The sequence below is a fragment of the Psittacula echo genome, assembly GCF_963264785.1.
Source record: "Psittacula echo genome assembly, chromosome: 1".
NCBI lineage: Eukaryota > Metazoa > Chordata > Aves > Psittaciformes > Psittacidae > Psittacula > Psittacula echo.
In genome coordinates, this window is record NC_137735.1 from 157394052 (window position 1) to 157406572 (window position 12521).

The 12521-nt window shown below is 33.6% G+C and overlaps 1 protein-coding gene across 1 annotated transcript in view; it reads right to left on the reverse strand.

The window, feature by feature from the left end:
- Positions 1-12521, reverse strand: part of IMMP2L (inner mitochondrial membrane peptidase subunit 2) — a gene marked incomplete at its 5' end in the record, with an annotated part of 459378 nt that overhangs the window by 246626 nt on the left and 200231 nt on the right. The gene's annotated exons all lie outside the window — the stretch shown is intronic.

The following is a 12521-nucleotide window of genomic DNA, read 5'->3' on the forward strand; positions in this document are numbered from 1 at the left end:
GGACATCAAAAATGTATTCCTATTCTGGTCATTAGTAGCAGTAAAAGTGATCCCACTGCCTTCAGAGGCTTCTCAATGCAATCTAGATTCAGGTCCTTTTTTTAGACATTTAAATATTTCCTTCAGTACTTATCATCTAACCATAAACTCTAATTAGAATAGAAAAGTAAAATTCCATACAATTTCAAATATTTAATTGCTGAAATCATAAATTACCCATACTTTCCAAATTCTTCAGTACATTTAGGGTCTTTGGTCATCTCAGTTGAAGTAAAGATCCATATACTTGGAGTTGGCATACACTGAGTTATGCCAACACAGCTCCTGTCCTTCTGTTCCAAACTGAAATACCTTTTCTTTTAAGGGTTGCAAAACCCATAAGCTTTCTGGTTTTCAAGTGTTAGTCTTCGTCAATGCTCTGACAATCCCTATGGTTTACCAAAAGTTCACAAAAAGCGACAAAATTTGGTTTATATGTCAGTTCTTCAAATAAAGTTTTGTGTTAGTGTGTCCTTATAGCAGCCCTAGCAACAGCACAAAGACATAGAAAACATTAAAAAGAAAAAAAAAAGATAAATTGACATGTAACACACTTATATATGCCTGACAAAAATATGGCAGGGAAATTATAATAGTTATGCTGAGATTGTAGACTATGTGTCTACAGTTACTCAACAGTAAGCATATAAAAGTTGTGGTATAAATCTGCTAATCTCTCGTGTAGAGGTTAGTCAAATTTTCAAAAAGCCTGAGTAAATTTTGTGGAAGTCATCTATCTTTAATTGAAATGCAGATATTTTAATAGAAGTGGTAAAGAATAATCAATACTCGAGGCTGAGGAAAATGTTCACTTCCATAAAAAAAAAAAAAAATGAATTTGTGTTAGCATTGCTTAAAAATAAACTCTGCTTGGCACATCGAAGAACATTACTGAATCTACATGGACCAAAACCAACCATGATATATGTGAAATGGGATGATCAAAGGACAAGATTTATAAATCCTATATAGCAAATAGTAAGAAACTCCAAAGCTTGATTTTACCTTCCATAAACTGGTCTGACATAACAGCTGACTTTGCTTCAAGCAGGAAGTTTAACTACAACTTCCTGAGGTCCCTTCCAAATTGACTATCCCAAGATGCTATGATCCTATCAGTAGAGGGGCTCACTCTTTTGCTAACAGTTTTAAATGATGATCTATAGCACTACTGTCCTCAACGGATCCTGGTTAGATGCCTTTGCTTGACTGCACTGGATAACAGCCATTAATATGTGACTGGAAGTAAAAGGCACTGTCCAATCTGCCTCGCTATACTATGAGTTTAATCTCTGAGCCACTGGTATAGAGTTGAAAATTTTGAGAAGGCAGACAGTTTGACAGACTGCTAGCAGCTATAAAGGAAATAAAACATCATTTAGTCAAGAGGCAGTATTTGCTTTGCTGTTACTTACAAACAGAAGCGTAATTTGACCGCATCCCAGCAGGATACTAAAAATTGTTTAAATGCCCTCCTATCTTGTTTAAAATTTTTAAAATAACACACTATATTTATTCAGATAACAGAAAACAACTATTTTCTAGTAGGAGAGAACAATTCCCTGAAACATTACCATCTTAATTTGTAATCTGTGTATTTCTGCTCAGCCAGGTGTTCAGTGTATTCCACAGATCCGAGGCTGAATATACTACAATTTTATATACAATCTTGAAAAGACAGCATTAGCAATCATGAATTAGAATTAGCATAATAACCACTTTATAATAAGCTCTAAACTTTGGCTTTCTCTTCTTAGAGTGGTATTTTCCTTCATGTAGTGAATATACTTAAACCGTTTCACTTTTTACATGATATAACCTGCAAAGAGTTTCATGAGAGATTCTGCTGAGAAATCTTGCCAGTTTGAAGCCATTATTTGTGCTGAGTTTCTCATAGTTACCTACAATATCAAGGTTCATTCAGTAATTACTTCTACAAGAGCAATTTAGGAAACATGAACTGGTCAATTAGAGTCTCCTAAAAAACAGAATACCCTTTTACAGATGATTAAACACTATTTTTTGTCTTAATCTTTGAAAAAAGACAGCAATGTGCAAAGGCTGACAAACTAGAGCCATGCTATAAAACTATATGCAACTTCACTGAAGCTGTGGAGCGTAAATCAGGGCAGAAATAAGCTGCAGAACTAAATTCCAGCATTTGCTCTAATGTTATCAGTGAATAACATAGGACAGCCCTTTCAGTTCTAAGTTTGAACATGCACAAAATCATTATCATGAGATTTACTTAGTATTAAGTTTAGAGGGAGAGTCAGGAAGCCTTTAAAATGTTTTTCTCATTTTAGAAACCATCTAGTGCAGGCACTTTAGATTTCTGTTAAAGTAAGAGTAAAAGCTATAATTTGATTTTTTTTAAGAAAAATGCTTCTGTAAAAATAAACTAAATTGCTGATATTAATCACTGGTATTATAGCAACTTTGCAAATCAATATTCCAACATGAGCATGTGCTAAACTCAGAAGTATGAAGTACAAAGAAGTTTTACAAGTACCAACATGGGATTACAGACTATTTCTTAGCTCTAATCTTTATATTCACTAGACAAAATCTGCTTGTTGGCATTCACTAGGGTTAAGTATTTTAATGCAATTCAAAGAAAAATGTTAATGATAGCTTATAAAATTATTTCCTCTTATAACGTGGACTCATTTCTTATTATGCAAAAGTCTGCAAAATTTTTTACCAAACTTTTTCCAAAACAAGCACAAAAGCGTTTGCCTTAAGAAGAGCTCCTGTTCAGGCCCTAAACTGGACTTGGGTCCAATGCTGCTTGCTGGCTTTTCACAAAGACACTCATATTCAAGATAGATGCTTAATGGAATTTCAGCAATTACAGGAAGTCATATTTAAGTGCAAAGGACAACTTTAAAAATTTTATTTAATTTCTGCTTACATGACCCAATAATCACACCGAGCAAACATGATCAGCACTTACAGCAATCACAGATATATCTTATTGACAATAAATGTATATAGTTTGACAGGGCAAAAACCAATTTAACCGTAGTAGCTGAAGGCTTAAATGACTTCCTTAGCCATGCAAAATACAAGTGTATGGGAGATTTGAGGTAAAAGCTGAAGCAGATCTAATACATTGTTATGTAAACATTATAGAGGAAAACCGTATGGAACAAATTGAGAATATGAGACTGTAGATGATACTGATTTCCACACTGCTGATTTACATGTGTTTTATTCTTGGACTTTTTCTTCAAAATGCAAAAAATGGTTACCCTAGTAACTGCCACATGTTACTCAATTTATTTCTGAGATACAGAGAAGCCTATAAAAAAATAATATTGTGCACTTTTATCAGGATCTGTCAGCACCACAGAGAATTAGAAACTACTTGTTACAACATGTACCTGTATTTTCTCTATGTTTTAAGAATGCATATTAAAGAAAGAGTAGTTGTGTATATTTTACATGTATCTTTTTGCAGTCCCATTTTCTTCATCACCTTATGTGTAAATTAAAAACAAAGTTTAAGAGTTGTATGGAGAAAAATATATACTCTGTCCAACCTGGCAGTAATTTTCTGCATTCTCTTTTTATGACAGTTCTTGTAAACTTCTATGCCAAACAAGTAAAATTTTCAAAGTTTCTATAATGATGCAGGAATATAATCTTCCAAAGCATAATCAGAAGGTAGGTTTCCAATTCCTATCCTCTGTTCAAAGGTTAAGGCTTAGTTCAAAGTAAGAATTAAAGCATTTCACAGTTAATCATTTATCTGCTCTCCCTCCCCAAGCGAGTTGAACTCTTTGTTATATGCCTAGATCCTATGCAATTTATGAGCAGATGTCTTGCAACAGTAGTACAAAACCACCAGCATGCTAAAAAGGGAGCAAACTGAAGTTAGCCATCAATGAACACACCTTAAGGAAAACTTTTTGCTTTTGAAGTCTGGAAAGAGGCCTCTCTGTTCACTTGAGATCCACAGCCCTGGTCCTAGAGACACACCTTCTTCCAAGCTGCCAGCACAGGAATCAAGCCAGGACTCATAATTTATAGTTTAATGGTCAAGCGAGTAAACTTAAGCTTTTTTGCCATCTTCCAGTGCATTTTTTTCTGGTTTCTACATGAAATTTTTTTTGGTTAGAATAGAGGAAAAGACTTGCTTTAATCCTAACTCCTCATTCTAAATACATGATTGAGCTCATTCAGATAATAAAAATATTTCTAAAGTCATACTTTAAGAACAATAATAAAAAAATTAAAAGTATTTGGATTTAAATAAGCATGTATGTTTGAATATTCTTCCCACTAGCTATTTTCACAAGCTCTAACCAGGAAATGCTGCTCTGCCTATTTTACTTGGATCTGCTGACTTCTTCTGTATCATCAGATACCTTAGTAAAGAATAAAAAAGCTGAAGAACAGCTCAACAGAAGAAAACAAGCCCAGACACATTTTTTCTGCAGTTACCAGGGATGGGGATTTTGTAAGAGTTACAAAGAATGGCATTTGGCTAAAACTGAAAATTTCAGTATGATTCACATGAAAACCGGCACTTGTAGAAGCCCTTAATAGGTTAGAAGTTTTGAAGAGATCTTGTAGCATAGGAACCTCTTGGACTGGGAGAGTAAACTAATAGAAGCTAATTCTGTATTTAGGCTTTGGGAAGAATTCAAGCTAAAAGTACCTCAGATACTCATGAAGGCTTATGAGATATCTGTGATTTGGACTAACAAATTGATTTCATATTTACTTCCTTATTCTTTGGAAGCACATACACTTCAAAAAATTATTACACATAGTTAAAAATAAACAATAAGTTCAGGTTCAGTGGTATGCTAGCTCAGAACACACATATTTGATTAGATTCTTACAACTTAAAATTATATAACTTTAGTAATACATAAAATAAATTATTCTTTTGATGTTTAGTTTAATAAAACTACAGAAACAGAATAGCAAGGAACATATAAACAGACTATTTTTGCATTCCCTTGGGGCACAATATGGAGTAATCAATTGGAAATTAATTGGGGAAAATTTCTTTTGCACAGCATAGAGAGGCAAAACATTAATTCAGAATCATTTGCTTAATGGCATTTCTAATATATTATGCATGTATTCAGCCTAGTTCTTTATAGTGAGATGCAAAACAATTACCAAGGATGTAAATACTAATAAACTATAATCTACGTTCCTATTAAACAAGTAAAACTAGCATCAAAATCCTAGATAATCTTTCATTTTTACCAAGGAATATTCAGAGTTATTGGAGTGTATCAAATCTTTCATAAATTAATGAGAATTTATAATGTTTATTACATTTAGGCACACTTGGTACAGATCTGCAAAGCCACTTGGCAGCACAGAGGTTGCACGCTGCACAAGCCATCTGTGTGCAAGCCATCAAGTCAGTGCCAGCTCTCCATATGTTACTTAATTAAGTTCTAACATAAACTTAATACCTGCTCCAAGTGCACTTTCAATAGAAACCAATACTGCTTATTAATGATATAAATATATTTACCCAGAAATTGTGCTCTTTATTTTTACTTTTTTTGTGGTTTGTCTTGTACTGGTATAGATAAATAAACAGATAAAACTACGGTATGAAATATATGAGATAAAGGTACAAAGAGATAAATATTTTTTTAAATAGATATTTTTTAAAACCAACTCTATGGTTAAAGTCCCAAAACACATATCTTCAAGGGAAGGCAGAAGCACATAAAATAACAAAACAAAAATCCAAAATAACAAGGCTTTTGCATTTTACTGGCTTTAAGAAAACTAATTTTAATTGGTGACATACTAAATATGAGATTCAATAAATTCCACTCTTGCTCTGATTAAATGTCAAGGCCATAGACGTGTTGTTTCAAAGTGAGTGAGCAATAATTTGGTGCGTATAATGAACTTCCAGATTATTTCTCTGTGCAGTACTTATCAATGAAACTTCACTATCTGTTGTCTTAAACTGTAGCTTCTTTATTACAATATGTTTTGTTTTAATAAAATTTCATTTTTAACAGTAGTAGCATACTGATGCAAACCTATCCTGACTGTGACTAGATCTGTGCCAGTCAACAGAGAGGAAAGAGCAGTCACAATTCATATTGTTTAAATGGAAACAGTGGCCTGTGATGATTTTTGCTTTTCATGTAATAACAGAGATTTGAGAACCCAATATTCAAGTTCCTGTCCTCAAATCCACCATTTCCACAGCCGGAGGCATTCTAGGTCAATGTGGTTATCTTAGACCGACAAGTGTTTCGTGACTCTGTACAAGTCCAAGCTCCAGAGGCACTCTAGGTCCATGCGGTTATCTTACAAAATAAAGCTCATCACCACACTATTCTATAATCTATGCCTAACCAGACACAACCAAGCCCTTAGGAATTAAAAGACTTTTTTAAGTGGCATAAAAAGCATCTCTTAGGAGAAAAACACCACTCTGCACTGGATTATTCTGTTTAAGTTCCTTGCACATAAGAATTCTAGAACTAGTTTGCAAGCATTTCTAGAAGTATTTCAAGTATTTTTAGAACTTATGTCTATAACACAGGAAGATAAACCTGGGAAAAAAATGAAAAAAGTATTTGCAAAATTTACTGAGACATTCTGAAAGATATTTCAGAACAGTATTTGCATCCTTTTCTAGTTTTTCAGTTTTGTTTTGATTTTTTTTTTTTTTTTGTATGAATAAATCTGTGTTCACACAAAAAGCACTGCAAAATGAATTTTGGGCTTATTACTTGAAATGGTTCAGCTGCTAAGCAAATTCTGGTTTGGATTCAACAAAGTTCATAAGCAATATTTTCTGAAAAGTGAGTCATTCACTTAGAAAGTAGCTCCAAGAGAAAGTATTATTCAGAGTAAACAGTAAACTCATTATATCAAAAATTAAACATGAATTATTGTATTTAGTCAAGCTGGTTAAGTGCCCCTCCTCCCAAAAAAGAAGAAAAAAAAAAAATAGTATGAAGAAGAACATGCAGTTAAATTCTGTAATCTGGAACTCGTAGGTGAAACCTATTACATATAACAGCACAATGCAGAAAGAAGGAAACATTGATAACCCAGTGAGACATGGAGCTTAGGGTAGAATCTGAAATCTTCCAGATTATGTGTGACAAAAACTGAGCTCTTTTGGCAGGCTGATGGCATGGTAATTGCTGGTTTCACTTGTCTATTTTGGGCCCACAAAGGACCGTGTAGTCTAATTCTTACCACATTGGTCCCCAAACAGCCACTAGGCAGATAGCCTGAGAAAAACAAAAAAACAAAACAAAACAAAACAAAACTCTAAAGAACAAAACACTAAGAAGTGTTGAAATTCTCAGAGTAGAGCAGAACTAGGATTATGTTAACACCAATTAAGCTTTACTTTCAATTCAGCTAATTTTCAAAGATGGTGAGCAACAGTATAACAAAGTATGAACAGCACCACCAAAAAAAAAAAAAGATAAAACCCCAAACTTTTCTCTTTCCCCTCATCTTACTCTTTCCTGTCTGCCTCTAGCAGACCAAACATACAAGGCTGGGAGATAGGGATGGAGCTACCTTAAGCTGATTTCCAATTAAGAAGTATTCCGAGTATTTTCCAGTTACAAAATTAAATGAGACCACAATTATCCTCAGCTGGATTTTGACATGCCCAAACTGCAGAATACTCTATCTGTATCCTCCTTTCCTGCAGCAAATCTTTACAACTTCATTTTTAACTCTATTGACAATGTCTGTTTTATGAAGAATAGATGTGGTATTGCAGCAAGTGTCAGCACCTCCATTAATATTGTCACATCAGACAAAAGTCACTGAAATATGATGGTAATAATTTTTAACATAAAAATTATATTTAATAAAGACTGCACTGCAACTGTCGCTTTAGAAGTATGGCACCTGATAGAGCCAAATAATTACCTGTGTTTCTCTGGTACCTATTTGTAAAATCCACCTAACCCTGCAAAATTCTTTCTTTAACAAGCAGAATGGAAACCTTCTAAACATCAAACTATCAAACTACTCCATGTAGCCTCTGAAATGAAAGATTTTTTTTATTGTGAAACAAATTCTGTTTCATGCTTCTTTGCTATTGTTATTTTTTAAAAGAGAAAGCAATTAAAACAATGGTGGAAAACTCTTTGAGAGTGACTTTTTTAATAAAAATACTATATATTCAGTAGCAGAAAGACAGGAATGAGCCTGATCCAAAAAATCTGCATAAACTAATTACCAAACTAATGACAGCTAATCATGTCAAACCTTAAAAACAGCTAGAAAAATTTGCTATTTCACAATTAAGCAAATGAAGCAGAAAGATTTTTTTTTCAGTAGAATGTGCAGATTTATCTTTTCATTAGATTTCAAGAATCATGTTCATATATAATCTATACAGTAAAGCAAAATAAATTAAAAAACCCTTTCTATTCACCAAAAATGTTTAGTGGGTAGTGATTTCTTTTGTGTTCTGTAACTAGTTCAGAGAAGAGAAATGTTGCCACTCTCCCCTTAATAGGTCTAAAAACTGAGTCCATATATAGGGAAGAAGTACTTGGGAGCATCAATACGAGCCTTTCTGCTTTAACAGAATGAAATTCTTACTTGTCTGCAACACAGGATAGGTTCTATGGCAATTCCTGAAGAATTAAAACCCTGAAAATAACTTGGAAGGCCAGAAAGAGGAACAAATGAAAACCATCAAGAATCTTTCACCTTAACTTTTCCTAGGTTATCAGTTTGGCATGTATTAATGAGATTATTTAGCCTATGAAAATACAACTATGAGTGCTTATCAGTTAATAGTTAACATTTTGATCAGTAAGTTAGTATTGCCTATACCAAATATATCAGTGATACCATCTTTTTTACTAGATCATCATCCTGGACAGCCATGATAAGGAAACCGATCCACAATCCTGCTGGAGATACAGTCAAATATCTGTTAATTCTCAACAAAGAAACAAACCATTTCAAAGCAGGAATTTCCTTGGCAAAACAGGGTTTAGTAATACACTAAGCTACAAATAACAACCTGCTCAACCTGATGCAAAATCTTTTTTGACCAGCATAGATCACTAAAGGATAATTTTCAAAGGAATACCAAGCTTTGCTTTATCTTCATCAATATGTAACTGCAGTCTTCCATTTTTATTTCTTTCAAGGTAAGGCTAGGTTTTTGTAACTAAATATCTGTCTCCACCTGCAGTAGATTCTCCTTTTTCATTACAATGTTAGACTAGTATCAGTTTACTGTGACTATATGACTCTACAAACCACAAGGATACTAAAAGAGATTATCCTCATTGTAAAGAGAACTCATCTCAATAATTCTTCAGTATTTTGTTTCAAGATACGCTTTATTCACTAATTAAAATTGTTCAAAATGTTTTAAAAGTTCACCCTTGAATAATAATTATCTGTAGGAAACCAGCAACTAAATAGCAAAATTATTTGTAACTTATAATTTATCTTTCAATTCTAATGCTTAACAGCAACATGGGAAATATAATGAAGCTAAAACCTGATTTTCAAGCCAAGCATTTTTGTGACTTTTAGGGTGTTTTCCCTACTGCTTGTAATGCAAGTCTTGATCCATGCTAAAAGCCTGTTCCTGAAGGACTGTCAAACAAAGGCATTTCACCTCATAACTGCTATAAGTCTTATTCATTACTTCCATAACTTTCAAATGCTACTTCATCTTCCCTGGATGTGGCTCACATTATCTGGGAGACAGAAAAGAGGATTCTATCACCTTCAGGGAAATGTTTTCAGGACTTTTCAAGTTCCCAGCCATTCCAATGTATTGCTTTGCCTATTCATTTAATTCCAGTATCTCAGCCTTTAACCAACTGAAATTTATCAGATGGCACTGGAGATTCAGATTTGGAAATTCAGAAATACATCATAATCTTTCTCCACAACCAGTAGTGGAAACTGAAGCTGATAGGTCAGTGTTTGAAAATACAGGAGTTAGAATGCTCACACTGTTCTACACTCTCTGTTCTGATTAAAGTTTAATCTGGGTTTACTTTCAAAATTTGCATTTCCTACATACAGTAGGATACCATGATAAGGACAATTTAAAGCATACTAACACAAATGTAACAACTGGTATGGATTTTCAACATCAAAAGCATTCCATGCTTTGGAAGTTTTTTTGTATTAAGTATGTTAAAGCAATTTAAGGTGACATTTCCATGCTCATTAACAGAGGACACAGTTATTTGCAAGGAGACAGACAGGCGGTTTATAATTTCCATCATTATAATATTGAACAAGATGACAACTATTGCCTGAAGGAAGGGTAATTATACTGTGAGGGATTTTAAACTGTATATTCAGTTCACATTTATAAGGACTGGCAGAAAAAGCCACACACCAAAGCTTAATTATCCTCATTCACCTGTTTAAATTGTGGTTAACCAAATTAATCCTCAATGCATTTTTATTGTTACTGGCTTGTGTATTGCATCAGCAAACTCTAAGTGAATTGGCTATTTGCCTTCAAAGGATCTGTACTACCTCTTACACACTACTGCAAGAAAACAAAAAACAAAACAAAAAAACCCAAAAACAAAACAAAAAAACCCAAACACCAAAACCAACAAACAAATAAAAACCCCCACAATTCCCACCATCATTCTATCTTTCTGTTTCTACTTCCTTCCTTCCTTCTATGACATTATGCAATGTACTCTAGAACTTATGGTATGTATAAAGAAATCATATTTTCTTCAAATGCTTCACAAGCATTTACATAGGACACAAAGTGTTGCTCTTCCATCTTGTTTGCCTGTTACTTTTTACCACACATGCTCCTAGTTGTTTTCCATACATGCTAGTATATTAGTATGCATTTTCCATTAGTTCTCATGCTGATTCTGCCTTAATTCCAATTAATGTTACTGAACCTGAGTATGACCAGAACCGTATACAGCATTTCAAGAGTTTTTACCTGTAACTGATAAATTAAACTAAAGGATTCTGGCATATGGTAGGTTCATATTTGCTGTTTCACAGGCATCCTAGTGTCACTTTCTCCTTACTTCTGATATTCCCTCTGATGTCTTCCAACTTTGAAGCAGAGATTACTATTAGACCCTGAAAGCATAATTTGTAATTTCAAAATATTGAAATGTCACACTATTGAAATATCTGTCTTTCTTTACTTATTTGAGTTGTTTTACTGCTGGAAAAGAAACCCATGCAATTGTCTGAAAGCAGAAAGGCTGAAGTCAGACTTCAAAATGAACATCTTCTAATGAAAAAGCAGGTTGCTTTAACTCAGCATTATCACTATCACAAAATTATGTCTAACCCATCTTTGGAAGGACAAACTGGAAGGACAATTTGAAATGTTTCCTCTATTCCACTTCAACACCAGTGATGAACCAAACTGTTCATCCTACCATTCCATAATCATCAGTAATAGGATCTTTCAACATCTTAATTTTAACTTACCTTTTGTTCAGTTTGAAGAGCCGTTTTCCCACAGCAAGATGCATTTCATTGCACAAATACATCTGTGCATCCCTAACATTCTTATTGTAATGTGAGGAGTGTTCCTACACATCTTCATATGTGTACCGACAGCACATGTCAATCCATAGTCTTTGAATCATATGCAGGAATCCCCCCAAAAAATGCAAGAGAAATTATGTTTGTCAAGGCAAATCTAGTGCAAGCTTTGAGTACACTGATCACAATCTGGTTGATTGACATCAATACTTAAACAGTGAACACTGGTCAAAATTCTCTGAAAGATCAGAATGTTAATTTTAACACTGCTGTCAGATTTGCAATCCAAAATGCTGAAAGGTGATGTAAAATGATGATAGATGCTAGAGAAAGAAGTACAAAATCAAGATGCGGCTATACCATGTAAGTTCCGTAATTGAAATAATCCTGTTCAGTGACATGCTAATGAGTCAAATCATCTAAGGGACTGAGTGATTTTTCACTTTAGACAAGGAAATAAGAAAAATTCTTCTAAAATAGTAGGAAACACTTGAAGGATTGTACAGTGGAAAAAAGGAGTGAGGAAGCTAGCTATGAATCTATACATGCTGGAGAGGTGCAATGGTTTAAATAAATTTGCAATTTTCAAAGGAGAAGAAAAACACTTGAAAGAGAGCTCAGTTACTTTTCCAGGAACTATATGATTATTTAGCTGTAGTGCAACACACAGTAGAAGGGATACTGTACTTAAGTGTTGCTATTTATCTTGTATTTATCCTCTTTCTTCAGTTCTTATTTTAAAAAACAAATCATAAAGAGAAAATAAGATCAGCATTTTAATGTATTCACTTCTTGGAAATAAGAAATGAACCAAGATAATCCTATATTATGGGTTACATCTGACCAATGGGTACATAAAAGTACAAAAAAACCAGTAATTTGGGATCAAAAATAAAATTATTTTTGCAAATCATATAAAACTCCCCAACACGTAATGTTATTAATGAGATGCTCGGCTGAGCAAAAACTGTAATTAATACTAA